Raw genomic sequence first — 26,488 nt, forward strand, 5'->3', positions numbered from 1 at the left:
AGCATCATGCCATTTTTCTGAGTGGAAAGCTCATCTCAAACCTTTGTAATGCAGGGACAGTACACAAGACAGAAGTGATGGGTAGCTTGTAAAATCAAGGGACCTTTGCCTTGCCACACAACTGCAGAATTTGTTTTGGCAAGGCTGGTCCAGTGTTAATTATTGATGAGAATAGCTCATGCCGGTTGTCAGGAGCCCTTAGCAGCTTGAGAATTCCTGGTGTTGCACCTCCAGCAGACAGCTATGAACCTGGTTGAAATCACAGCTGGGTTGTGGTGGGGGCTCCTGCTGCCATGGGCTGGAGTTGGGCCTCGGTGCATTCTGCTCTGCACTTGTTCTCCATCGTGCCACTGCCAGGTCCTTCTGGGACAGGCTCCCTGGCACTAAGCCTGAGGTCACCCTCCTCCTCCTGCCTGTGCCTCAGCTTCTGGGATGGGGCAGTGCTGGCATCTGCTGCTCTGGCATCACCTGGGAGATGACACTGCACCCATCTGACACAGTGCAAGAAAAATAATGCCAGCCCTGAGGTCGCCAGGAAGACACTTCTCTTCCTCTGGTTTCTAGCCTTCTCTCTACCAGCCTATCTAATAAATCTAATAAAATCTGTCTTGTTGATGTTTAATTCAATTCCAGCACCCAGAGACCAGGCTCCTTATATCACTCACAAACCTAACCAGCTCCCTCCTTGGCATATGAGCCAGGCCAAGGGGCTGCTGCAGGCTACTCCGGAAGAGAGCAATTACCTGGGCTCAGGACTCGCCCTCCCAATCAATTACACTTTTATAGGTTTTCCTTGGGTCACACCTAATTGAACTTTTAGGTGCTTGAACACCGTGGTCAGAGGCAGCTGGTGACTTCTAGGCTGAAGTCTGGGAACTAAATTAGGTGCCTTGAGTGTCACCTCAAAGAAAAATCCCCACAGTACCGCCTGTCCATAGCTGGGAGCCAGAAAGGAGTGGTGCTGGGAACTGCCACAGCCCCTCGCACGTGTGCTAGCCAGCATGCAGCAGGAAGGGCTTGGGGTGGCTGAGACAAGCACGACCTGGGGGGATTTGAAGTAATAACTTGTGTATTCCAGTATTCCCTCTCCTTTACATCCGTCCCCAGCCAGGTGGGGATGATTCCACCAGAGCAGCTCAGACCACCAGCAAGTGCCCCTGCAGGGGTCTGAGCCGTGGGTCAGACAGCACCCCAGAGGTGTGTGCTGCTTCTTGGGACTAAGGCTTTTGTTTGCACAAACTCTTGGCTTTTCAGGCTTTCCTTGCTAATGAAATTCTTTCCCTCCTTCAAAAACAACCAGGAGCAGGGGCCATGGCCAGGGGCTGGGAAGCTGCCAGATTCCTCGTTGCCAGGTGCCAGGTGAGGAGGGAGCTCAGCATGGAGGCAGCATGGAAAGTGGGAGATGGGCTCCCCACCCGACAGCAGCAGGTCCTGTCCCCCAGGAGGATGTGACAGTTTGCTGTGCTGGAGCTTTCTGCCAAAGAGATCAAATATTTACAGCTGCTCCCTCCAGCTTCCCGTTTCAAGCCACAGTTACTTATTTGTTACAGATTTACATGCATGCTTAAAGACATCTTTATGTTCCTTCTAAGTATAAAAGGTGTATTTCTCCATGTAGCATTTTGCCAGTCAGAATCAGCCACCCCATCTAGTATATGACTGCGTTTGTGCCCGGCTTCAGTGCTCATTTTCCTCTTGGTAATGATTATCATTATATGAAGAAAAATGGGTCATTTACAGCGGTTTCTCCCCAAATAAAAGGCTGTGGGATACAGGATATCATTAAAATTCTAAACCTGACTTCCAACCTCAAAAGCAGGCTCTTGCTATTCGGGTCTCTCTGTGGAGGGAGGGAGGGAGGGAGGGAGGGAGGAGGGGAGGTGGGGAGAGGGTGCACGATGAATGTGCTTTGGCCATGAAATCTCTGGCTGACATCTGCACTGCCATTGAGGCCCTAGGGCTGAGGTTATCTCTGCTGCTCACACACGGGCTCCCTGGCTGGCCCTGGAGGGCACAGGCTGCCTCCCAGTCCCTCCAAGCTTTCTCCTGGCCAGCACATCGCCAGGGCTCTCACTCCAGCCACGCTGTGCGTGGGACTGTATGGCCAGAGCAGGAGTTAATTCCTGCCATAGAAAGAGCAATTCAGCCCCTGCCAGAAGGACGGGGCTGGGTGAGGTCTCCCCTGCAGAAGGGGAGGCTGGCAAGCTTAAAAGCTGGTGCTTGGACAAGGGAGAAAGCAGGACGAAGTGCTCAGACACAGCAGCCCTTGCCCTGCCCTCACCCACTGCTAGGGCTGAAACAACCCCTGTGGGAGGGTCACTGCTGTCCCATGGGCCAGCTGGCCAGGACCTGCCACCAACCCCTCCAACACCCCTGTCCCCACACCTGCAGGTGCCTGGGGGTGGAGGCGATGCTCACCCGAGGACTCTGCCCATCTCCTCAGCCCTAGATCCAGGCTCCCAGCACCAGGGTGCCTGCCAGGCTTTGGGCTCACTCCTTCCCTCCTCATTCCTGGTGACAGGAAAATGTGCCTTGCCCACATTCAGTGCTGGCTTTGTGTGTGGGAGCAGATCTCCCACCTCTCCTGGCGTTCTCCATCCCTGCTCCCCAGCATGCTGCTGCCCCAGAGGCTCATTTCCATCTCCTGGCATCCCCAGAAGGGGCTTCACAGGGAATGTTTTGCTTGGAAAGGCTGTGCAACTCCTGTGCAAGCCTGAAATTGCTGTGTACAGAGCTGTAAGGCAAAGCTAATCCATTTTGCAGCTTAGCCAGCTGTTGAAAGATGCTGTTTAAGAGTGAGGAACTGCTAACTGTTTTTCTCCCCTCCATGAAATGGGAGGGACAAGGGGTATTCAGAGGATGAGAGATGGAGACTCACCCAAAATGGCTAATTTAGAAGCATCTTTTAAAAAGGGAGACTTGCCCTGAATTGTTGATTTTTGAAGTCATTCCTTTCTAAATGTGCTCAGAACGGACTAATTTTTCATTCTCTTTTCTGGCATTTTAAATCAAAATGTGCATGGGAAGCTCCCTTGCTGCTGATCCCAGCCAAGCAATCATGGCTAATGCCCAGCCTCATCCTGGCACCCTGGAACAACCACAGCAGCCCATGCCAGTGAGGGCATCACCCAGCTCCAGGTCACAGCCATGGGGCTGTGAGTGTGCATCACAGGTGGGATTTGGGGTATCTCCAGGGCAGGACAGAGAGCTCCTCTCCTCCCTGGTGCTGGTTAGGGCTGTCAGAATGACAAGTTAGTTTTTGGTCTGGCAGACAGGCTGAAAATCCAATATAAATTATTTCTGTTTGGTAGACATTTAATTATTTTCACTTGGGTTTTTTAGCAAAACAAAACAACTGCAAAGAGTGGCTAGGAGCAATCCTGGGATGCTTTGTTCAGCCTCAGAAATATTTCCTTTCTCTCTGGGGTCATTTTACTCTCCTCCTTCCCTCCCCTCTGCTGATAACTTTAGATTGCATTTGAAGTAGCAAATGGCTTGGACTTTTCAGGAACATTGAATTGGTTTGCTAGAAAACATAGATGCAGGGGAAGAGGATTCAAAACTCATTCCCAACTGATGCCAAACAAAGGGAAGAGCAATAAAACTCCTTTCCATACACTAATGGCCACAAAGTCATCACACATATTCTCCCTCAATGGGAGGGAGACTCTTGCCTAGAAAAGGGGGATAAAGTGTGGAGTGGAGCAGACATTTCCCAGTTTTCCAGAGAGAACATGAAATGTGGTAAATGGCAGGTGTTTCTTACTGAATTTTCCTGTGCATGATGCACGGGAAAGCTGGTGTTTGCAGAGCATCCCTCCTGTACAAAACAGGCAGTGCTGAATCCCAGCTAAAGAAGTGGTGAGATTTGGGTAGGCTGGGGGAGACTGGTGGGGACCAGGGGCCACTGCTGGGCAGTCAAAAACCCACCTGGCTGCAGAGGCACAGCGAGTGCAGCTGCAATCAGCTGCTATTTTAATTTGTGTTCTGAAACTGCTTCTGGAAGCCCTCCCCAAGCACCACGGCAACATCTTGCACTGATGTTTGCACCACCATTTTCCCTCTCCCACCCTTGTTCAGCCTCAGCCTTTCCCACCCTCTGGCTGGGACCACCAGCACTCTCCCATGGGATCCCCCGTGGCCTCATTAGGCAACAACCATTTGTCATTGGGATTCCTGGAAGCCCAGGTCCCCCTGGAATCCAGTGAGATCCTCCCCCACTCCCCCAGGGGTGCTCCTCTGCTGTGTCCCTCTGCATGACAGCTCTTGCCTATATTTATAGATTTGCCTCAAGTAAGGATGGCCCCACTCTGGGTGGTTAATTGCTGTGTAATTAGGCAGCCAGTGTCTGCCACAGTGCCACATAATGCCGGCACCCTGTAGCCACCAGCAGGATCAGCTTCTCCCTGCAGGGGTGTCCCCACGTCCTCTGCAGCCCAGAAGGGCTGGGGATGAGCACAGAGGCCAAATAAGGGACAGAAAATCATTAATTTCTGTGGTCTGTGGGGTGCAGCCGAATTGAGAGGGGAATCCTCCCAGCTCCTGGTCCTCCCCCGGCGCCTGGCTGGCCCCTCTGGGCTGGGGGGAGCTGGCTGAGGCAGGGTGCAGGCAGTGACCAAAGACTCAGCTCACCACAAAAACCACTGCCAGGTGTTCCCACCTCAGAAACAGCGCTGGGGACCAGGGCTGTGCAGCTGGGAACAGCTTTGCAACACGAACCCTGCTCTTCCAGGGCAAGCACCGGCAGCTTTCTGCTCTCTCCAGACTTGGAGCATCTCTAGTCCCCCAAGGACTGGTTTTGATGTGATTTCTCTTATTTCAGCTTTGCTGAACCAAGTGAGTGGAGAATGCAAGCTGGGTGGTTTGCTCCTGGGCTGTTTGAGGGTGCCCCAGTCTGGGGGTGACAGTGTTCCTCTTGTGGAGCTCCTCAGCATGGCTGGGGCCTGGATGCTCTGCTAAGGGAAGCCCTGCCAGGGGAAGCTCTGCTCTTGGGATGGAGCTGCCCCACTCCCCAGCCAAACAAAGCCCACCACCAGGGCACTGCTGCAGGGGTGGTGGGACCCTGCTTTCACCTTGTGCTGTGTCCTACAGAGCTCCCTGAATCCCTTCTTTCCAAACATCTCTTGCTGGCCCCATTGTGTGTCACAGATATCACCCTGCTCCTGTAGGATGGGCTGGAGCTGGTGGCTGTCCCCCTTGCCTGTAGTGCCAGATGGGGATTTCTAACCCCTTCACCAAACCCTGATGTCCTGCCAGAGGAACAGAGTGATGTCCTGCCAGGGTGAGCTGGCCCAGGCAGGGTGTGTTTTCCACCTCCTGGACTTGTTTGCCCACAAGAAACGGGGCAGCTGTTCTTTGAGGGCAGCTCCAGCCTGCAGTGTGAGCTGGTGCTCAGCCCTGCCTTGTGGCTGGGGTAGGGGGTCCTTTGACCCTCCAAACCTCCCTGGTCCTGGGGGAATGAGGAGCACACTGGTTAGAGTGTTCCTACAAGAAAACTGAGCCACCTACGGCTCTTTGGGCACATCTTTGTATTCTCTTCCCATGAGAAGATTGTGATTTCTTTGTGCTGAGCTCCAAAACAGCTCAAGTACACTTGTAGGAAAGACTGCAGAGAGCTGGCTTTTCTCACCTCTGAGGTGGAACACAAGTGAAATTCTGCATGATGTTTGTGTGAGCTACGCCCTGCGGGACACCCTGTAAGCCTCGGGGCCTGGGCTATGGCAGGATGGGGAGAGCACAGCCAGATCCAGGCTTGCACTAATTTGATCTCAGCTTTAAACTGATTAGGACACATACAGCGCAATGCTGAATTACTCCAGTTTATGCTTAAATAACAACTACATACAGCTTTCTGCTGAATGAGTTACATGTGTGCAAACACACCCTTCTGTAAATCCAAACAAGGTCTTGAAGCACAGCTAACCGTTCATCACCACATAAATCTGCCTCTTCACATTGCTGCTGGTGCTGGGATTCCCCTCCTGTGCTGAGCAGCAAGCCAGCCCTGCAGCTCCTACACAACTTGGCCTGCAGCAGCCAGCTGAGCACCGCCGGCAGGAAAACAACGCAGAGAAGAAGGAAGGAGAGAAGAAACCTTGTAGAAGAAACACGGGGCTGCCAGCTGACACACCTGCCACACCAAACCCCAGCTCCTGGGAAGTCATCACTTATCACCTGTCCTGCTGGACAGCATCTGCTGCAGGCAGGATTATGGACAGCCTGTTGGAAGGGGTGGTAGATGGTGAGATCCCATCACAGGTGTCATTTCTTCTGTCAGCACATGGAGAGCTGGTATCTGCAGCTCCCTTTGGTGGTGGTGAGCTCCAGAGACAGGGAGGCTCCTCAGTGTCAAGCCATACACGTTTCTGTGGGCTGGAAGTAACCCCCAGCAGCAGTGAGTGCTTTGGGATCCTGCAGCAAGGAACAGCATTACTCATTTTGGGCAGTCCCTAGAAAAGTCTCCATTTTTGGTACAAACACTACAGATCAGGAACATGGGAATGATTCATGTAGTCTAAGCTGAGCAAGGCCACTCCACCTTCCCTTTCTCTACTGCACTGAAAGTAATAGAAAACAGATTTTTGTTTTTTCATTATCAAGCTGGGAAAAAAAAAAAAACCCAAGAATGAAACAATCAGCTGTGGGCTCTGAACCTGACTCTTACACTGCATCCCCAATTTACCCAGGAACCAGCTCATTGCCTGAGAGCACCCAGCAGCCAAAAGGGTTTCGCTGGCAGCTGTGCCTTTCTCTCTCTCTATCCCTGCATACTAATATGAAGTAAAATAGGATGGTAATTTAATCCTATGCCACTAGAAGCAAAGCATCACACAAGCCTGCTCATCCTCTCCTCTAAGTTTAGCCCAACAGTGTATTAAAAAGCTGCTACTGGATTCTCGCCAGCCCCTACTTAGCTAAACTACCTGACTCTGCAGAAAAGCAGAACATTCTCCATTCTGTGTTATTTCTGATCCTTGGGAGAACGACCCACATCTATCAGGGAACTTGACCCCCCACGGGGCCCACAGGAAGCCAGTGCAATTTGGAGAAATGTGTGGAGTGACAAAGGTTTTCCTGTGACATTGGGTATGTTTCCTGCTGCCTGGAGCTGAGCTGCTGGAATCTCAGCTTGGAGCTCCTTCCATCCCTTCACTGCAAGCCCATACACAGTAATGAATAAATCTGTCCCTGCTCACTTATAAATAGTTTATAAAAGGTTCATAAATAATTTCTAGATGTTTTAATGAATAGTTAATCAATTGTTGCCGGGCCCAAGAGGTCAGCAGATTGCTTAAATCCATCAATTGCTGCTGAGGAGCTCGTGAGCATCAGTAGGACACCACCGATGTCTGTGATGGGCTTGTAGCGGATGTAAAGGGTTAATAAGTAATTAATAAATGATGCAAGTGCTCTTTTAATTAAGAGCTGTAGAAGGCCATTGAAAAATGCATTCCTGGAAAAGCCACAGGCAACACAGCAAACAAACATCTGGACCGGGTTTTGTAACCCTGCCTCTGAGGAGCAAAGCTGGCAGGGAGGTGCCAGCCTGGCCCAGCAGGCAACCCGGCTGCCTGATGAGCAGCAAACTTCCCTCCTTCAAGCTGTTTCCAGAGAAGCAGTGGCCTGTTCCCAGTGCCCTCTTTGAGCCTGGAGCCTGCACCACGGAGCTCAGCCTCCTCATCCCCACCTGCTGCAGGAGCGGCCTCGGCGCTCTGGCTGCCACGGGCAAGGTACCAGAAAGGCAGGGGACATGGATGCATGGGAAAACAAGACAATTCCCATTTTACAGGGCTCTGGCCTTGCTCCTCCCTCCTGGGGGGTTTGTAGTGAGCAGCCCGCTCTGCCTGGGGGTGGGTGACACATGCCATGCCACACCGAGGAGTTGTGCCCTGGCAATAACACGCTTGGTGTTTGGCCTCCTTAGCACAGGCTCTTTATTATCATTAAGCACTGAATATTTCTGGATGATAAAAGCAATTAAGTGTAAAAAAAGGCAATGATCCATCCCATATTGCATCCAAAAGATATGAACATCCCTCATAAAATTTTCACCCTAGTACAGAATGGGACCTAAATATCTTTATAATGTAAGACAGAGAACTTTGCTTACAGTCAGAACATTTATAAGGCATTCAATTAGCCACCAGAGGGTTTCTTAGTATTACCCAATTCTCCACAAGCACAGAGGCAATTACAGGAGATTCTAACTTTTTAAATTAAAGACAAAAGGCAGGAGAATTTGGATGAAACCTGTTCCCAGGCTCACCCTGGAACATACATGCAGAGGAAATTTCATGCAGATCAGGCTTAATTTACTGCACAATTTAGCTCAGAGCAAAGCAAGACTCTTCCCACTCCTTTGCTGGAAGATCCTTCTGCATGGGCAGGGGCCCAGTACATGATGTACTGCGCTGTGATCTGGTCCCGGGGTTGCCAGGGCAGGGTGCCATCCCTCATCCCACCCCCTTAGCAACGTCCCCAAGCCCTTGGGCAGGGATCCCGACCCCAGCTGCTCTGGGGGATCCATCATGGGGACTCCTGTCCCCACTGTTCCTCTGGGGGGGCCTCTGGGTGCTGGCAGTTGGTGTCTGTGCCTTCAGCCTGTGCTGGCCCAGGGCCACTCAGCCCCTGCACACTCCTCCATGCATCACTGTGCCACCACGCTGCCATGCCCAGGGACCAATTTAGGCTGGAAATAAGGTGTCTATCTGTAACGGGCAGTTAATGGTGAGGGTAATCAATCACAGCAGCAGATTAGCGAGGGACATGATGGATTTCCTGATTCCGACACCTTTAAATCACAATCAGTTTCTCCTTCCAGAACTGCTGGGGCTGAGCCAGAAGGGATGGGCTCAGTGATGCATCACCCAGTCAAACCTCCCCACAAACTGGTGCCGTGCTGGGAGCCCTCGTTCACATCCACCCCATCCACACCCACCTGCCATGGGGTACCAGGGCTCTCCTGCAGCAGCAGGAGGAGAAACTCTCCCTGCACGGGGGCTTTGATCGCTTCCTCCTGATTTATATTTTGAGAAAGTTTAAACGGATCAAGATGTCAGCAAACACTATTTTCTTTTAATAAGGAGAGAGCAGAGGGTCATTTCATCTGCTCTACCTGCTCTGCTCCTCCGGTGGGGAGGTAGGGCTGCACCTTCCCAGCACCAGCACCTCTCCTCTCCTTTCAGAGTGGCTGTGACTCCCTTTCCCCCTCACCAGGAAGGCAGCAGCATCCCAGCACAGCTCCTCCCCTGCAGCTTGTGAGGATCCACACTCCCCTACACGTTCCTAAGGGTGTTTGCTGCTCCAGAGCCGCTCCTCACCACCACGGCCTCACAAAAGCACCGGCGGCTGCTCCCGAGCGTGTGCTCCCCACGACAGACGTGTCATGAGTGGCTTCACCATCACGGCAGTAGTCTACAAAGGGATCCAAAGCCATGCCTTTCACTTTGCTTTTGGCTCCCGAGCCTGCCAGCCTGGCTTGGCTCACAGGCAGAGCCTGTCTCCAGCCACCAGCGCCAGACACTCCTCGCTGGCTGCCGGCGCAAGCCAAAATCCTCCCGCGGCCGCACACCAGCCTGTGCCAGCCCAGGCAGCGGGCACCACGGGGCTCCTGGTGCAGCCACGGGGCCACCAGCCCACGGCCACATGCCAGAGGAGCTGGGCAGGCAGAAGCACGAGGAGCAGCTGTGCGAGCCCAGCAGGGCTGCAGCTGTGGGGTGCCCTCGGGCTGGCACAGAGCACTGAGGATTGCTGCGCGGTGGGGAAGGAAGGAGACAGGCTCCTCCTGACACTGCCCTGCTGCTGCACATCCAAACTCTTCCTGAGGAACCAGCCCTGCTGGAGCAGTCTGGGCTCTTCCCAGGAGAAAGTGTGCAGGAGAAGGAAGCAGCACAGAAAGGTGAAGTGAAAGTTAATATAGCTGCATAAACTAACTCTGACACCACACAGGGAGCATGCAGGGAAGTGTAATGCCAGAAAGGACTTAGGTCAAAAAAGAGGGGTTTTTTTTTCTGAAAAGCAAAGCTCACTACTACTTTTTCCAAAGCACTTGGAAAACCTGAGCATATCATTACTCCCTCAGGGCATTCCCTCACAACCTCTGGCATTCTCTCCACGGGTATCAGACAAAGGGCATGCACACTGATGAATCCCATGCTGAAGAGCATTTTGATGCTGCTGTTTTGCCAGCACTGAGATCACTACAGTGGGGCCAGCTGTGGGAGGTAGGGCTGCAGGCAGCATCCCCAGGGCCTGACACCTATCAGCATGTCATTCTACCCAGCTGATCCCAGTCAGCATTAAAGCCATGCTTCGGCATTTCTGAGCTGCTGCTGCTCAAAGAAATCACTCTGTGCATAGTATGGCAGAGCTGGGTGCCCATGCTGCCTTCCCTGTGCCCAGGCGAGGGAGAGAAGGGCTGTGAGTGTGCAGAGAGATTCCTTGCGGGGCACTCACATTCAGCAAAAAAAAAATAGGTGGGGGAAAGAGCGTGTTTACAAATCTATATATTCATACCTATATGTATGTCATTATGCTAAGTCATGGTGAGACAAAGTGGATTGGCTACAGTCTTGACGTGCTAAAATTAGGTTTTATGTAAAATAAGTATTTGCTTCATGTAGGGCATGTTGGTATTAAGATTTATTTTCATCCTGACTTATATTACTGCTTGGTATGATTGGGCAAAGCCCAGGGCACATGCATATCGTTTCCATTCACAACTTCTACATGGATTCATGACCCAGCGAGCTGAATTGCCTTGCAATCTTTTTTCCACTGCAGAAAGCTTAATAACCGTATCAGTCTTGGAGCAGAAAGAGACCCCATGTATTTGCTCTGCAAGAAGAGCTCTTGAATGGAGTTATAGGAGGCAGGGAAAGTGTCGCACTACGACGCAAAATAACTCGCGCGCACACACGAAGACTGAAAGAGTAAATGGAGTGAACTTTATTTCTGACTTCGCAATATACAGAATTCCAAAAGTGACGGTGGATTGGAGGATAAAATTGCTACTTCTCTAACTACACTGGTCAAACCGATAGTCCATCACCATCAATTCTCCTCTCCCACACAGAAGAATGCAGAACAATCATTATTTACATGACAGTGCCTGAGAAACTCCAGTAGAAATATGTAAACATCAGAAGGTATAGAAAACTTTTCAAAGAACTTTAAAACTTTTAAAAGAACAGGGCGACAGGAAAGCATCACACCAACTCCCTAACACCCATTGCCCATGTGGACTCATTTCCCAAGCGGGTGTCTGTGGGACTAACAATGGATGCCAGGGCAGTAAATGTTAGTGGAGTGCTTGCATAAACTCCAGGACAGCCCCAGGGAAAAAAAAAAAATAAATCCAATGAGTTTGTTTACTTCAACTGTTTAACCAAAGGGCTTTGGCAAAGGCAGTTTACTGTTGTGAAGAAAGCATAAATTGAATGGGCCCGTGCTCCTGCAGCCATAGCAATAGCTACCATCAAGAGGTGGAAACGGGGAGTTAAATGATGACTTTTATGTCCCCTGGGGCTTTCCTGAGGAACCTCCCCTCACTGCCGGGGAGCAGTTAGAGCCCAGAGGTGGCGGGGACACAGCATTTTTCTCACGGAAACAAAGGTCCATCGCTAACAGCAGCCGGGGAACTGACGCTGCCCGCGGGGAGCAAGGAGAGGAGATGAGAATAGGGTGGGAAGAAGAACCTGCTTCTCTGCACAGGATGGGAAAACAGGCACAGTTTGGTTTCTGCTGCAGAGGAGCAGGGGTGACAGGAAAGGCTCAGCGTGCACTGAGACACTGCTGAGAAACAGCCCCTTCCGGAGACCTCTGCCCATCCTGCAGAGAAAAAGCACCTGCCTGCAGATGGGAGAGTCACAGTCAGTTTAGTAGAAGGAAGATGTAGGTTTATAGAAAGCTTTTCTCAGATGGGCAGAGAGATTCACAAAGGACTGGCTAAAGCCCTGGGCTCCTCAGGTCAGGGCTGAGCTGTGACACCCTGATGCAAGTGAGAGGATGAAGATGTGCTCACTGAGAGAGCCTGGCCAGCTGCTTGGAGGAGCTGGGGTTATTGGCTCAGCTGAGACACCAGGTAGTTTTGTAATAAAAGGACACGCTGAGGGTTTGTTATGCATCTCCCTGAGAGTCATTTTGGAGCAATGCTGCTGGGATGGTGAAGAGTTTGCAAGAGGCTGCTTTCCAGCAGAGCTTGAGGTGCAGATGCTCAAAGCAGCTCTGCTTGGATGTGGCTGAAGAAGGCTTTTTATGTGCCAGTGACAGAACTGACATGAGGACGTGCTGCTTTTGTTTGCTTTTTAAGAAAGAATGTTATCCAAAAAAGCCAGCTGTAGAAAGTAAGCTTCTATTGGACACTTGTGGAGCAATCACCACTGGTTTCAGTATAATTCAACAGAACGGAACGAAAAACAGGATGGTACGTGAGGGCTTCATCCTGACGAGGAGAAAAGGGATGAAGGGATCTCCAGCCTCTTCCATGTGAGTACTTTTCTCCCCTTTGGCTTATTGCCCACTTTTCCAAGGAGATGCCAGAATGCAGCACCCAGGGCACCGGAGCTGTGGGCTCTACAACCTCAGCATCCTTAGCCCACAGGGCTGCTATCGCCTGCCATGGCCCCTTGCCCTCCTCCTGCTGTCCTGGGGCCAGGAGCTCCCTGCAGGACACTGCACCCTTGCTCCCAGCTCCACTGGAACACACAAGCACCACTTCATTCCACACACGTGGCTTTCTAAAAACATCCGTGGCATTCCCTCACAAGTGTCAGCATCGACCTTCACAGCTGCCATGGCGATGAGCACCACAGAGAAGCCTATAAATAACATCGATGTGCCACACACTGGCCCTTTTATGAGCCCCACTCTTTTTGATTTACTTACATGCAAGATATTTTACAGGACAACCCAATTAAGCGTGACAGACGGCTGACGATGAATTCCCGGTGATGACTCGCAAACACTTTGTTTTAAACCAAATAAAAGGATGCAGAAAACCAGTGGAAGCTACTGGTGTGATTCTGTATTATTCTCCAACCTCTACAGCAACAGCTGCTGGAGAATATCCCAGTGGAGGAGATGGGCAGAGCCCAGCAGGCTGCCCCAGGCTGGAAGTTTAGGAGGGTTCTTTGACTCAGGGCAAGGGTGCCACTGAGTTTCTAGGATGCTACAGGAACCCTGCAGCCTAGCTGCTCACATTTTGGTCTACAGATCGACCCGAGCAGGTCGCTGTGCTGTCAGATGCAAAAGTGTGCTCAGCTACCCTGTGCTGGACAGCGACCATGAATTTTCTGTGAGGCCACCGTGGAACCGAAAGCCCTCACCCGGGGGTGCTTTGGTGGCATCAGCACGCGCTGTGCATCAAAACTCGGTCATTTTCCCTTCAGCCAGGCTGCTCATCCAGGCTTCCACCACTTCTTCAACATGGGCACTCCTCACCCAGCAGCCACCAAAAGCGATGCTTCACTTGGCAGTTTCATCTGACGCTCTGCCATCCCAGTAGTAATTTCTATATTCCAGAAAAGCAACACAAATATGAAACAGAAGACCCAGGGCTTGCATGGCATGTCTCTCTCAGCCCCTGACAAGTCACAGCTATCCTGGGAAAGCCTCTTTCACTTTCTAGACCCGCTTGCATTTTCTCACCCAAACAAACCAACAGCCATGATAGAGAGCCCTCATCCCAGAGCTACTCCAGCCCAACCATTTTCCCAGCTTGATGGCATCTTTCTTATGCTCCCCCTGTACACCACTACACCTCTGGGTCAGGGGAGAGCATTCCCAGCAGATACAGGTGGAAAAAAGAGATTATTCACTGTAGAAATGACTGAAGTTGCTTTCTGTGTTGCTCTCTGGGCAAGGAAGTGCCTGGATTCTGCCTGAGCTCTCTGTGAGGCAGGGGCAACAAAGCCCCCATGGCACATGGGGAAAAATACAGGTTCCTCACTGACAAATAAACACAGCAGCATTTTTTTTTCAGCTCTTTTTGGCTGGAGCCCAGAACTGGATTCAGGCCCAAATATCCATTTTTAGATTTTTGATATTGAATGATTTAACGATATTGAGGAAGGCAGGGGCCTCATGAAATCCCATTCAGACACTTGAAAACCCAATTTCCCCACAATTTTTCAAACAGAGAAAGTTTTGATCAGCTGTGGTTTGATGTTGAGTTGACACCTGAACCCAGGTGTCTGGAAGGTTAATGAAGAGCAATGAGTCCCCACAGTCACCTAAACTACCCACGCTCTGTGATTACTTGGCTTCAGGTTCATAAATTTTCCCCAAATCCACATTAAGGCTGTCAGTTCTCCCCTCACATTCAGCATTTTCTCCTTTTATGTCTGCAGCATTTTTCTCTCTCTTTATTCCCTTCTCCCTGCATGGTTTTATTTGCCTTTGCCAAGGAAATGGAACGTAATGTGACTTTGCAAAGTTCTTTTGCAACTATAGATTTCCTATACTCCCCCTGCTAGACTTGGGCATGAAGACAGAGTTCAAAGCAATGCTAGTCTCATGAAACTCCCATGAATTTGACACAAGATCTGTGTAGGACTGCAAGGATTCATTACCAAAGCCTGCTTCTCAAGAGGACAGAATTAATTATGAGGTTATGGGACCCACCATGACCTCCACCCTGAGTGAGGGAGGCACAGGCATTGCCCAAGGTCTGAGGGCACACAGTGCTACCTGAGGTGAAAAACTGTGCTGGTTATTAGTTTGGATGAGTTGTGTAGCTGCAGAAAATGTGGGAAGATCAGAAAAGCCAAGACATCAAAGGAGGAACCAAAGACAACATGAGATTGATTTCTGTCAGGGAAATCAGAAGTGAACAAACCAGTGATTATATTGCTGTACCTTGCAGAGGGATGGGGAGGAGTGGAAGGAAGAGGCTCCCATTCCCAGGGAGCCCAGGGTGGTTTGCTGCTGTGCTGCACACTGAAAACCAGCAGTCATGCTCCCCAAAATTTAAGATAAATGAGGAGAACTTGTCGTTATTGGACACGAAATGAGTACACAGAAGCTTGGTAAGTTCAAAAGAGAAAAAGAGCCAGTTTTATTCAAACATCTGGTATTTATACAATTCCAAAGGTGACTATGGATTGGAGGATGGAATTACCACCTCTCCAACCACACTGGTCCAAAGATCAATCCATCATTTCTCTCCACCCACAGAGAAATATATAAACTATTCTATTTATACATGACATTGTGTGGGAACTCCGACTCTCAAATATGTAAACATTATCAGAAGGCTAAAGAAGTTTTATGAGAACTTTAAAACTTTCAAAAGAACTATAAAAGAAATTTTAATAATTTTAAAAATCAGGGCAACCGGAACTCACACAGGAGTAAACAAGAAGCTGGGTATTTTGCAAACTGATTGAAAGAAAGCTTTAAAACAGGAGCTCGTAGCTCCACAGGTAAATTAATTATGTGGAAGCTGCCCAGGAAAAGGATGTGTAGCAGCAGCATAAACTTCAGTGGCATCCCTGGTGACCAGCACCAGGAGACTGAGGGCAAGGGGAGGTGCTGCTCAGCAGAGCCACCATGCAGCAGGTTCTCCTGCAAAAAACAGGGAAGCTGTTGCCAGCCAGGACCTTGCTCGCAGAGGCAAACTTCAGCAGGAGCTTAAAATCCAGCTCTAGAAGAGAATCACAGGGTCACAGTCTGCAGCAGGGAGCGCTTGCTCAGACATAGAACTTGACCAGCCTCAGCACGAGGTACTGCTGGCACGTCTACAGGAATTCCCTTTGCTTTTTAAATGCAGGCATGCATGTCCACAAGGGTCAGCCCCTACCTTTAATAACTCGAGGACTCAGGACCTTTAATAATAACGTTCATTTCAGACTACAATTTAAGCTCGCCGTGTAAATGATAGGCAAGGGCAAGGCGTGGCTGTAAAAAAGCGAACCCGCATCGCCTGGCGCTGCTGATGGTGCAGCACTGAGCCCACGGGAAACAGAAGAGTCATCCCAGGGCAGCAGCAGTGGCAGCTGGAGCTCTTTGCTGATTGCTGAGGACAACCAGGGACCTGCCATTTGCTTGCTGCCTTGCTGTGTCTGTGTGTGGGAAGGGTGAGGGCACGCTCGCACTCTGCCTGGTTTGCAAACAGCACAGGGGGAAAAGTTCAGCTGGAGTGCCTGAGCTGGAAAAAAGCAGCTACATATGAGGATTAGTAACACAGCTTTCTTCTTAACTGCAGCTGCTATAGACTCCAGAGGTGTGCTTGCCTAAGCAGGTAACGCTCTGAGCCATTTAATGGTGCTGGCCCAAAAGCAGCTGCCAGGGGCCTGTAACAGCTGGGGAGTGAGCACGGCCAGAGTGCCTCCAGCACACTCAGCCCCTGCTCCCAGCTATTCCAGCAGGGTGCAAACACCAGGCATGTGGCACGCCCCCATCTACTTGTGCAACAGCCAGTGCAGCAGTGGGACATTGAGAGACTTCTTTCTTTTGGGAGGCCAGAGTGTTTCTCTAACCCTTCTAGCCCTGAGACCATGAGAAGTCTGGATGCTTCCAAGGTGCTCATCTGTTTATTCACTCCAGCCTCACAATTTGAGGAACCCACTCAAGGAACCCAGGGCAGCGGAGGATTTGTTGCCTCCATGGGTGCAAGGACCTGGATCTGCTTCCAGATGCTTCCTCTGGGAGAAGGAAAAGATGTGATGGGTTCATGCAAACCAGCAAAGATTTCCTTATGTATCCCAAGCGCCAAATCCATATTCAAAGCAGGCTCTCTGTGGATGCTCTGCACAGCTGGACTCTCACATGGGTTTGTCTGCAGAGCTGTCACGGCCTGAGACTCTGCTTTGCAGCCAGATTTTTGTATTCTGTGCTGATTTCCCGAGGGTCTTCATTTGGGCTTATCATCCCCACAGGGATCAATAGGACTGCAGCTGCTGCCCCAGCATCTGCAGCCAGCTCTGCTGAGCAGCAGTGTGGTCTGCTGGATAACGCAGGGGCTGGGAGCCAGGAGCACTGAAAGCCAGCCCAGCTCTGGCAGGAGCCTCTCTCTGCCAAGGGCTCAGTCGGGCTGATCAGCATCTTCAGAGCCATACAAGGCATGTCCCAGCCGGGCACTGACACCGGTGACCTCGTGTCCTGATCATCAGGGAGAGCGCTGAGGAGCCCTGCGGGTGGAGCAGGCCGAGGAGAGTGGGCAGGGTCCACTCCTTCCACATCCCACCCCAGCCCTTCCCTTGGCTCTGATTCGTGAAGCTCAACGCTGAAAGCCTGCAGCATCCGTGGCCAGGATCAAGTGAGAGGAATGGAATTAAAATAGCCAGGCTAGGCCTACATTGTGGCAATGGGCAGGTGGCTGACATATCCTCTCTACCCCAGCTCCACATTTTGGGACAGGCCTGGGAAGGAGTCCTTCTGCAGAGAAGCCTGGTGGCTGCAGAGCCAAGCACTGCTCACTAGCAGAGCCTTTCCAATCTCCCTGAGTGCTTCTGGCCTTTGCCAACCTCTTCTTGGAATTACAATTCCGTGGAATTACAGGTCCAACATCAGGCTGGAACGGCCATACCAGAGACCAGTAGCCACCTTCGGTGATGTGGACCATAACTCTGGGTTAAAATCTTGATTAGCATCAGCTGCATTCCTTTTGGTGGTGATTCTGTGACCCACAACTGATGCACACCTCACGTTTTGCCGCCACCTTCTAAGTATCTATTCTAATGCCTCCCTGTCCTGCTTCACCCTTCGCTCCATGCTCACTGTGCTCAGATGTGCAGTACAGGCACTGCCCAGCACTGGCATTCGGGCCTGATTCCCAGCAGCAAAGCTTTGTTACTACAACTCTGTAATGATGCCATCCTAGCCCCTTCACTCGGGAGGAGCTGGACCCACAGGAAAGCACCCTTGCCCCCCAGTCCCTGCACACAGCCACAACAAGATCACCTGGGGTGCCACTGGAGCCAGGCCCACTGGCACATTTCCTTGCTACCATGCTCCTTCAGCTGTAATAACACTCCAGTGGAAAAATTATGAATGCACTTTGCCAGGTGCCTGTGTTTGCAGTGATGGATTCTGCATCTGGTTATTAACCTCTTGCAAAAGCTCAGTGTTATCTTGCATGGAAGTAATATTAAGTTAAACAGCTGTTGATAACTTATCTCCCATTATCCGCGACTTCATTCAAGGCCAATATTTACTCACATCACCAGAAGCATTGCTGCATTCCCAATGGCACTGTTTGTGGAGTAAAACGAGAGCAATTTTTAATAGGTCTGAGGTACTCAGAGGACCATGTTACCCAATGCCTCCTAATCCTGAACGTGCAACATGAGAAAACTCTGCAGGGGTTTTACAAGGCCTGGACACAGTGCACCATCTGCAGAGGAAAGCTAATCTGGAAGGGGAAGCCTAAGCGGGGGAGGAAACCCAGCTTGGGGGGTGTCTCCTGCAGCCACAAAGGTGCTGGCCCAAATTCCCCACCCCCTGCATCCTGCACCTACCACTTGCCATTCTGCTGTTTCTCATCCCTCAGAAGGCAGGTCAGCCATGGGCCAGCAGGTCCCAAAAGGTCCCAGCCACCAGTGTGACCCTTTCACTTCCCTTTTTCATTCTCTAATTCAACCAAAGGATCAGAAGAGACATCCCCTGCCACTTCACTCAGTCACTCAGACTAGTGTAGGTAGGTTACTCTTAGCTGAACAAAACAATTCCCCGGGCTTTCGTTGCGGGCACTGTCAGGAGTGTGGCAGTGGTTTGCTTCACGGTATTTTTCCAGGGAGTCCATTCTCTTTTTTATTACTTTTGCTGATGCTATCACAGTGTGGCAAAGCCTTAGGCAGTCTTAGGCCCCGCTGTGCTGGATGTGGCAGAAACAATGATCAGAGAACAGAATTTGCATCCAAAAAATTAGATCTCTACTGTATAACTTCTCCCACCGCTGTCAAAAGGACTGGGATGGAGACTGGGCATTCTGGGATGAGTTCCCAGGCGTTTCCCACCCACACAGGCACTGCCACACACTCAGCAGGGCTCCTGCTGTCCCTGCCTCAAGTTTTCAGGTGTGAAGGCAGTTTCCCAGTGAGCTGCACAGCCCAGGCTCCACTTATGACCTCTCCTCTCCTCCACACCACCAATGGTCCACACTGCAACGAGAAATCAGATTGTGGTGACCACTGGACTGTTTTATGATGCCACTGGAGCTGGTGGAGTCAGCAGAGCTGAACCCTGATCTGTGAGCAAGTGGCAGCCCTTGGAATGGCCAAGGACTGGCAAGAGACCGTAGGTAAAGCTGAGTCTAAGCTGCAAGTGGCAGGTACATTTTAAGTGTGTCCCCTGACTCAGTACCCAGCTGTGGTGAGTTTATAGCCTTTGATATTGGTACATTCATCATAAGGAATCTCCCAGTTCCTTGGAAATACAGCATCAAGCTCTCCAGGGCTGGTTTCAGTAGTTTTATTCCCAGATAATAGCCCTCTCCCTCATTTATAGCTATGTCTAGACACATAGTGAGGAAGGTGCTATAAACGCTTGATGGAAAAACCCTGTCTACCTCCTAATTCCTGCATTTCACATCCCGAGCGTGCACGGAGTACATGGTTGTAAAGTCTGTGCTCACACACTTTCTCATGCCACCAGCCCTGTGTGACAGCAGCTCGCTGTCCCTGCCACAGGGACACAGCTGGCCCAGCCCAGAGAGTGGCAGGGGCAGGAGGCTCTTTGCTCAGGTCCTGCAGGAGGCTCTTTGCTCAGGTCCTACATTCTGCCTCAAGAAAATGGCCAAGTGAGAAGAAAAGAAGGAAGAGAGGCTGCAAATCCCCTTGGGAAGATGCAGCAGGAGCAGCTCTGCTCCTCGTGGCATTTCTCAGCACTGCCCTTCCAAGCCAAGCAGGACAGCGTGAAGAGGAAGAAATCAAACTCATACGTAAACAAGAGGAAGGAGAGGACGTGTTTATTCCTTTTTTGGGGATGCTGATTCAATATTAATCAAAACCAAGGAAATCAACATAATGGAATGAAATCCTACAATGTTCAAGGCCCCTATGAATGTCAAAAAATCATTCGGTAAGTTTAAATGCCGTGTTTAATGCACCCATAATTTCAGTGGCACTGCTCCAGTTACACCTTGTGCAGAGGGAGCCTGACTACCTGTTTTACACCTCCCCAGGGCACTGAAGACAGCTGGGGCCTCTGAGCAGGGTGGGAGTGGTCAGGGTGAATACACGCTGAAGCCTGGGGATGACAGGGCACATCACGGGAAAGGAGAATTAAATCACAGCCCCGTGGAAGATGATGGTGGTGCTGACCAGGACCAAGCACACATGGGAAGGGGCTTGGGATGGGGCTGATTAGCAACATCCCACCTCGGCCAAAACACAGAATCATAGAATCCTTTAGACTGGAAGAAGCTGCTAAGGTTGTAGGGTCCAAGCACTAACCTAGCACTGCCAAATTCACCACTAAATGACATCCCTAAGTGGCACATCTACGTATCTTTTAAATTCCTCCAGGGATAGTGACTCAACCACTTCCCTGGGCAGCATGTTCCAGTGCTTGACAATCCTTTCCATGAAGAAGTTTTCCCTAATATTCATCTCAAACCCCTCCTCGTGAACCTTGAGGCCATTTCCTCTTGCCCTGTCACTTATTACCTGGAAGAACTGGGCAACTCCCACCTTTTTAGAGCCTCTTTTCAGGTGGTTGTAGAGAGCTGTAAGGTCCCCCCTGAGCCCCCCAGCTCTAGCCTGAGCCCCCCAGCTCCCTCAGCCACTCCTCATCAGATGTGTGCTCCAGACCTTTCACCACCTTTGTTACCCTTCTCTGGATTTGCTCCAGCACCTCCATGTCCTTCTTCAAGTGAGTGGCCCAAAAATGACCTCAGACAAAACAGAGAGGCAGTCAGGGACTGATGATGAGTGAGCCTATGACCCACCTGGGGTGACCCTGCTGCCAGCAAAGGTGGTGGTGCCAGTTGTTGTCGACTTTTTTTCAGCTCTTATGTGTATTAATGCACTGCACAGCACTTGGAGCCTTCAAGATAAAAGGTACTTTCACCAGCACTTCAGTGGCTTGTTTCCTATTATAGGTCTGGTTTTGACACTCCCCCACCTTCTTATCTAACTTTCTCTACAAAGCTCTTCTCACTTTTTCATCTCTCTTCTGTGGTCCCTAGCCAGGGAAAAAAAACAAAACAACAAAAACAATACCAACATATTTGTTTCCTTTTCGGAGAGCTTGAGCTTAGTCAGACACAGTGATCTAGAGACAGGAGACTTTCACAAAGGTGATTCTATAACAATGAAATATGCATACTTTGCTGTAAACGCCTCTCTTCAAAACGGCTTGGTACTTCAGGAAAAAAGGCCATTGTTTTTTTCTCTTTTTGTTTTTAACGAGCCTACTGAATGTTTTAATTAAATTGGATAGAAATTTTCACAGTGACTTGATGTGAAAATGTGAGCCTTTAAGAGTCGCCTTTGATGCTTGAGTTATGTTTTAAACACTTGATGAGTCCTGCAGAGCTGGTAATCCTTTTAGCATGGCTAATAGCTGTTGCTGGAGTGCTCCTGAAATCCTGTTTTGTTTCTGTCTTCCGGGCTGGAGGCTCCTCCAGAATGGCAGCAGTCCACCCTGGAGCTATTTGCAGCTGCCAGACCCAGGAGCCGCCACACCCCTGAGGACACCCGAAGACCCCAGGACTGGTGGACCTCTGATGGGAGCCACGGGGGTCTTCCCACACACATAACAGGGTGATGCTGGACAGCTCCAGGATGCCCCGGCAGGAATGCCACATCCCGATGGCATTTCAGAGTTGTGCCAGGGGGAGGTCAGAGGAGTTTGTGAGACCCCCTCCTCGCCATCAACCTTTCTGGATGGGTCACCTGCAAGAACTGGTGCAGCAGGAGCTCAGGAATGAACCCCCGAGCCTGCACTCAGCAGTGGAGCACACACCGCAGCCTGTGTGCGCCATCCTCTGCTCTGTTCACCGTTGCTACCTTAACATTTCTCATTATCAAATATTTTGAGTTCAGCTCTCTCCAGATTTGGCAAGCCACCCCACACCTTGTAAACAGGCTTTCCTCTGCTCTCTACCTCTGGATTTGCTTGAAGGATAGGTAGCAAACTGACTTTGGGGAAATGCAAATGCCTTCCACAAAGGATGCTGCAGGGAGAGATGAAAGCCAACTCCATTTGCATTAGTTCTGTAACTGGATGTTTTCCCTCTCCCGTTCTGACTGTAGTTCACACACACACACACATTTTTGCCACTGAGCTATTTGTTGTCAGCTGCTCCTCCCAGGAGTTTTGAAGAAATCCCCATTTACACACAAAGCTACTTGTCAGGGCACCGGCAGCAAGCTGCACAGGCAGAAGGAGCATCCCAGGAGCTGGGATTCAGCAGAGCCCCGCCGTGGCCTTTTGGGCATGTGCCACCTTGCTCTGTACCCCTGTGCACAGCCCGAGCCTGCAGCAGCACCAGCAGGACCCTCCTGCCACCGCCCCCGGGCAGCATTGCTGTCAGAATAACTACAAGAAAACCAAGCTGATTATCTCCAACCCGGTGCACAGGCTGTGCTTTTAGGTGTCCCGCAGCAAAATAGCAAGCCTTCAGTTTGTTAAAGCAGAGAAGCGGACACAGGAAAGCACTCTCTCTCTCTCTCTGGCTCCGTGAGCTAAATAACAGAATGAGCAGGGCTGTCTCTCAGGTTGGTGTGCGTGCACGGCACTCCTGGGGATGGATATTCACCCCACTGCTGCTTCTGCCTCTCCACGGCAAGGGCCCAGATCTGCCTCTGCGTTTCCTCTGAAGAGCTCCTTGGGGTGCCTGCAGGGCACAGCAAGGCACCCAGAGCCCCACGAGGACACGGGGAAGCAGCACTGGGGACTCGGTGCCAGACTCGAGCTCCGGCTGAGCTCCTGTGCCAAGCCATGCTCACTTCCCTCAGCGCATCGCTCTGAGACCCTCCTCCACCATTTGCACAGCTTTTTGTATGTATTTCCCTTATTATTTTTTAAAGGGAGCAGGGGAATGCCTCTCCGGCAGCGACCAGAGGAGTTTAAGAACAGTTGTGCTCAGGCAGCCTTTGAAGCGGGGCTGGAGATCCTAGTAGTGCTAGCGTCCTAACCAGAGGCATTTCTGGCTTAAACAGGCAGCCAAACATCTGCTTTCATTCTGACAGCAAGAGCTTTGCATCGGGAAACAGATAAAAACCCAGGGAAACCGATAAAAACCCAGTTCACATTCAGTCCCGTCTACTGTTGGTTGCGGCAAAACCCGTAGAGAGCCCTAAAACTGCAGAATCTGTGCTTATTTCACCTTATGTTAGCAATGCTCAGGAGAAAGGGATTTCTGAAGGATTTTTACACGCAGTGATCAGACTCCCGTACGCACATCCGTTCTTGCAGATAAACCCAGGCCACCCTTTGGTACACAACAGGCAGCTGGGAGAAGCCCGGTGCCGCCTGTGATCCATGCCCACAGGGCAGGCATCCCGCAGGCGGGATGCAGCCCCGCTCGGCGTCAGGAGATAGAGGAGATCGGCAGATCGAGGAGCCGTGCGGGACCCGCGGGGCACAGCCAGCTTGGGAGGTGTGGAGGGGATGCTGCTGGGACTGGGCGCCGCTGTGGGCCCACGTGAAGGTGGCTCACAGCCAGAGCCACCCGGGTTCCCGGCACAAGCCACCACGGGACAACCTAAACCCTCGTGCCAGCTGCCCGGCTGCCCGAGGAGGAGTGTGACAGCGGCATGTCCAGAGGGAGGATTCCAGCTCTGACATGTCCCCAGAGCGGGAGCACAGGAGCAGTGTCCCCAGGCGATGCGCTGGGCTGAGCACACCTTCCCTTCCGCAGGGCAGAGCCACAGATCGATACCCCACGCCCACGGGAAGTCACAGCTCAGCCGCACAGCCCGTCTGCGCGGTCGATGGCGACAGTCTGCCACCGTGCAGGAAAAAGAGGGAAAAGGCTGCAAACAGGGAAGCACCCCGGTAAAATCCGCACCCGATGGCACCGGCAAGGCAGGACCCCCAGCAGCACCCACGGCCCTTGGGGCACATCGGGTCTGCCGGTGGGCAGCGCCTCCGCCACCGGGGTGGGAGAGGGAAAGTCCCACTCGGAACACGTTCAGCACTCCCAGGGAAACCTGACCCCCTCGTCATGTCCCCCGGCTGTGCTGCCTCTCCCGTGGGCTCTGTCCCCTCTCCCACACTCGCGTTCTGAGGTCGACTGCGAAGGGAACGCGCTCCCGAGGCGGAAACGGGAGCATCCCGAGCCTCCCGACACTCAGCCCTGCCACAAGGCTGGAAGGAGTCCGCGTTCCCTGTGGAGAGCCGAGCTACAAAACGCTGCTCAGCCTCCAGCCGAGGCCTAGCGGGGAGCATCCCCAGGAGCGGGACGGGCCCCGCGGGGCGAGACACCCGCACCCTGAGCAGCAGCAGGCTCCGGGCATGTCCTTCGGGGCTCCCCCGTCCCACCGGCCCCTCCCGGGGCTCTCACCCCGAGGCCGGCTTCCCCGAAGCCAAGTTTGGTCCAAGAGCAACAGAACCTTCTCCGGCAGCAGCCCGAGCAGGCGACTCCGCTATCTCCCCTGCCCTGGCCGCATCCCCCTCGCCACTGCGGCCGGTCCCGAGCGGGACCCCGGGCCACGCCGCTGTCCCGCCGGGGGGCTCGGGGCTGCGGGCGCAGCGGGGAGCGGAGGGGAGGACGAGCGGCGGGCGGGGGCGCGCAGCCGGGGCAGCCCCATCGCCGCAGCATCCGCTGAGGGGGCGGCGGAAGCGCGGAGCCGCTGCCCGCTCGGACCGCAACGGGGGAAACTTGTGCCGCGTCCGGAGCCGCGGCGAGACGACACCGCGGCGGAGGAGGAGGGATGCGCGGCGGGCACGGCGAGGCCCCCGGGTGCCGCCGGCCGTGCCTTACCTGCCGGGCCGCTCCGGAGGCTGCAGTCCGCGCCGTAAATCCGTGTGCCGGGTGCGGAGCCGGGTGCGGCGCCGGGCGGGCGGGCGGCTGCCCCCCCCCCCCCCGCCCCGGGGGCCGAGGAGCCCCGGCCGCCCGGCGCTCAGCCCCGCCGCCCCCGCCGCGCTTCCCGCCGCCCCGCCTCGCCGCCCGCCGCCCCGCCTCGCCGCATCGCCGCCGCTGCCGTCGGGGGCTGCGGCCGCCCCGCCGCCGCTCGCCGCCCCGCGCCGCGCTCCGCCGTCCGCGGGAGGCGCTGGGGGCGGGCGGGGGGCGGCGCGGCGAGGGGGCCGTGCCCACCGCCCCTCCGCCCCGCGCCGCCGGCGCTGCGGGCACCGGCCGCCGCCGGGAGGGGCCGGCGGTCACCCCGAGTCCGCCGCTCCGGACGCAGCCCCGTCCCCCGGGACCCCCGACACCGGGAGCCGGGGGTTCCTCCGCCGCCATCCTGCAGCCAGGGTCCCCCATCCCCGCTCTCGGCGTGCGGGAGCAACCCGTCCTCCGGGAACCCGTCCCTTTGTCGCTGGGTCAGGGACTTGTCCAAGACCTCGGCACAGCCGAACGCATCCCTGGGACCGAAGAGCGGCATCAAATCCAGACCCTTTGCCTCCTTCCTCCCGCCTCCGTCCCTGCGGGCTGCGGTCAGTCCCTGAGCGCTGGAGTCCTCAGCGCCGACCTCTGGAGCCGACGCCGCTTCCAGAGCCCAGGACTCCCTGTCCGTACCCTGGGGAGCCCTCCGGTCAGCCCCAGAGCCCAGGACACTGGAACGCTCCTGGCTGTGCCCGGGCTGTGGCTCAGCAGCTCTGAGGGGAAATGGGAAAGGGGCTCCCCAGTCTTCTCCCGCCCCGCAAAGCCCACGTCCCCCGCAGCACAGGTCGCACGCCATCCCGCCGGCAGCACAAGTCAGGCTCATGCCGTGCCTCAGTACCCATTTTGTAGTGCCCCTCCTGCCACAGCTCTGAACTTCCTGCCTCTCCCAGCCCTGCCCAGGCACGGGTAGGATCCTTCTCCGGGAACATTGCTGCAGCAGCTCCAGCCCCAGGGCACTGAAACCACCCTGTCATAGGCGGGCTTTGCGTGTGGGCGACCGGGATGGGAAGGGACGCTGCAAGAAATCTCTTAACCCCACAGACTTTGGCTTTTGACAGCAGCATCTGAAGAGTGGTGAGCCCCGTCCTAGACATCTAGCCTCAGACTGAGAGTTTTCCTGGGGTGCAAAACTGCTGATCCAGGAGAAGTGACTCCTTGGTTGGCTGTCCTCATCACCGAGGATGTGCAGCACTGGGAACCGAGGAGCAGAGGAACACCAGGCTGAGCCCTGCTCACAGGCTCACAGCACTTCACTGAGCGGGAGCCGTGTCACCTTCACACCCTGCAAAGGGAAGAACTGTCCCTCCAGGCAGGAATGGGGGAACCTTCTGGGATGCAGAATTGTCTGGCCCAGGGGCTCCTGCTCCTCCCAAGCTGCAGCTGCCCCTGTCACAGCTGACTGCTTCAGCTCCCTGATGTGGCTACAGTTCTGGGATGCACTGGGATGCTAACTGTGGGAGAGTTAGCAAGCCCAGAGAAATCAAGCACTTCTGGAGG

General features: G+C 53.1%; 1 protein-coding gene across 2 annotated transcripts in view; it reads right to left on the reverse strand.

Moving 5' to 3' along the window:
* Positions 1–25,003, reverse strand: part of TMEM121 (transmembrane protein 121) — a 38,471-nt gene extending 13,468 nt beyond the window's left edge. For both annotated transcript variants that reach the window (XM_053985530.1, XM_053985528.1), the window contains exon 1: positions 24,872–25,003. The gene's annotated coding sequence lies outside the window, so the exon portion shown is untranslated. The remainder of the gene's footprint in view (positions 1–24,871) is intronic.
* Positions 25,004–26,488: the final 1,485 nt, after the last annotated feature.

Source organism: Vidua macroura, chromosome 9 (genome assembly GCF_024509145.1).
Source record: "Vidua macroura isolate BioBank_ID:100142 chromosome 9, ASM2450914v1, whole genome shotgun sequence".
NCBI classification, from domain to species: Eukaryota; Metazoa; Chordata; class Aves; order Passeriformes; family Viduidae; genus Vidua; species Vidua macroura.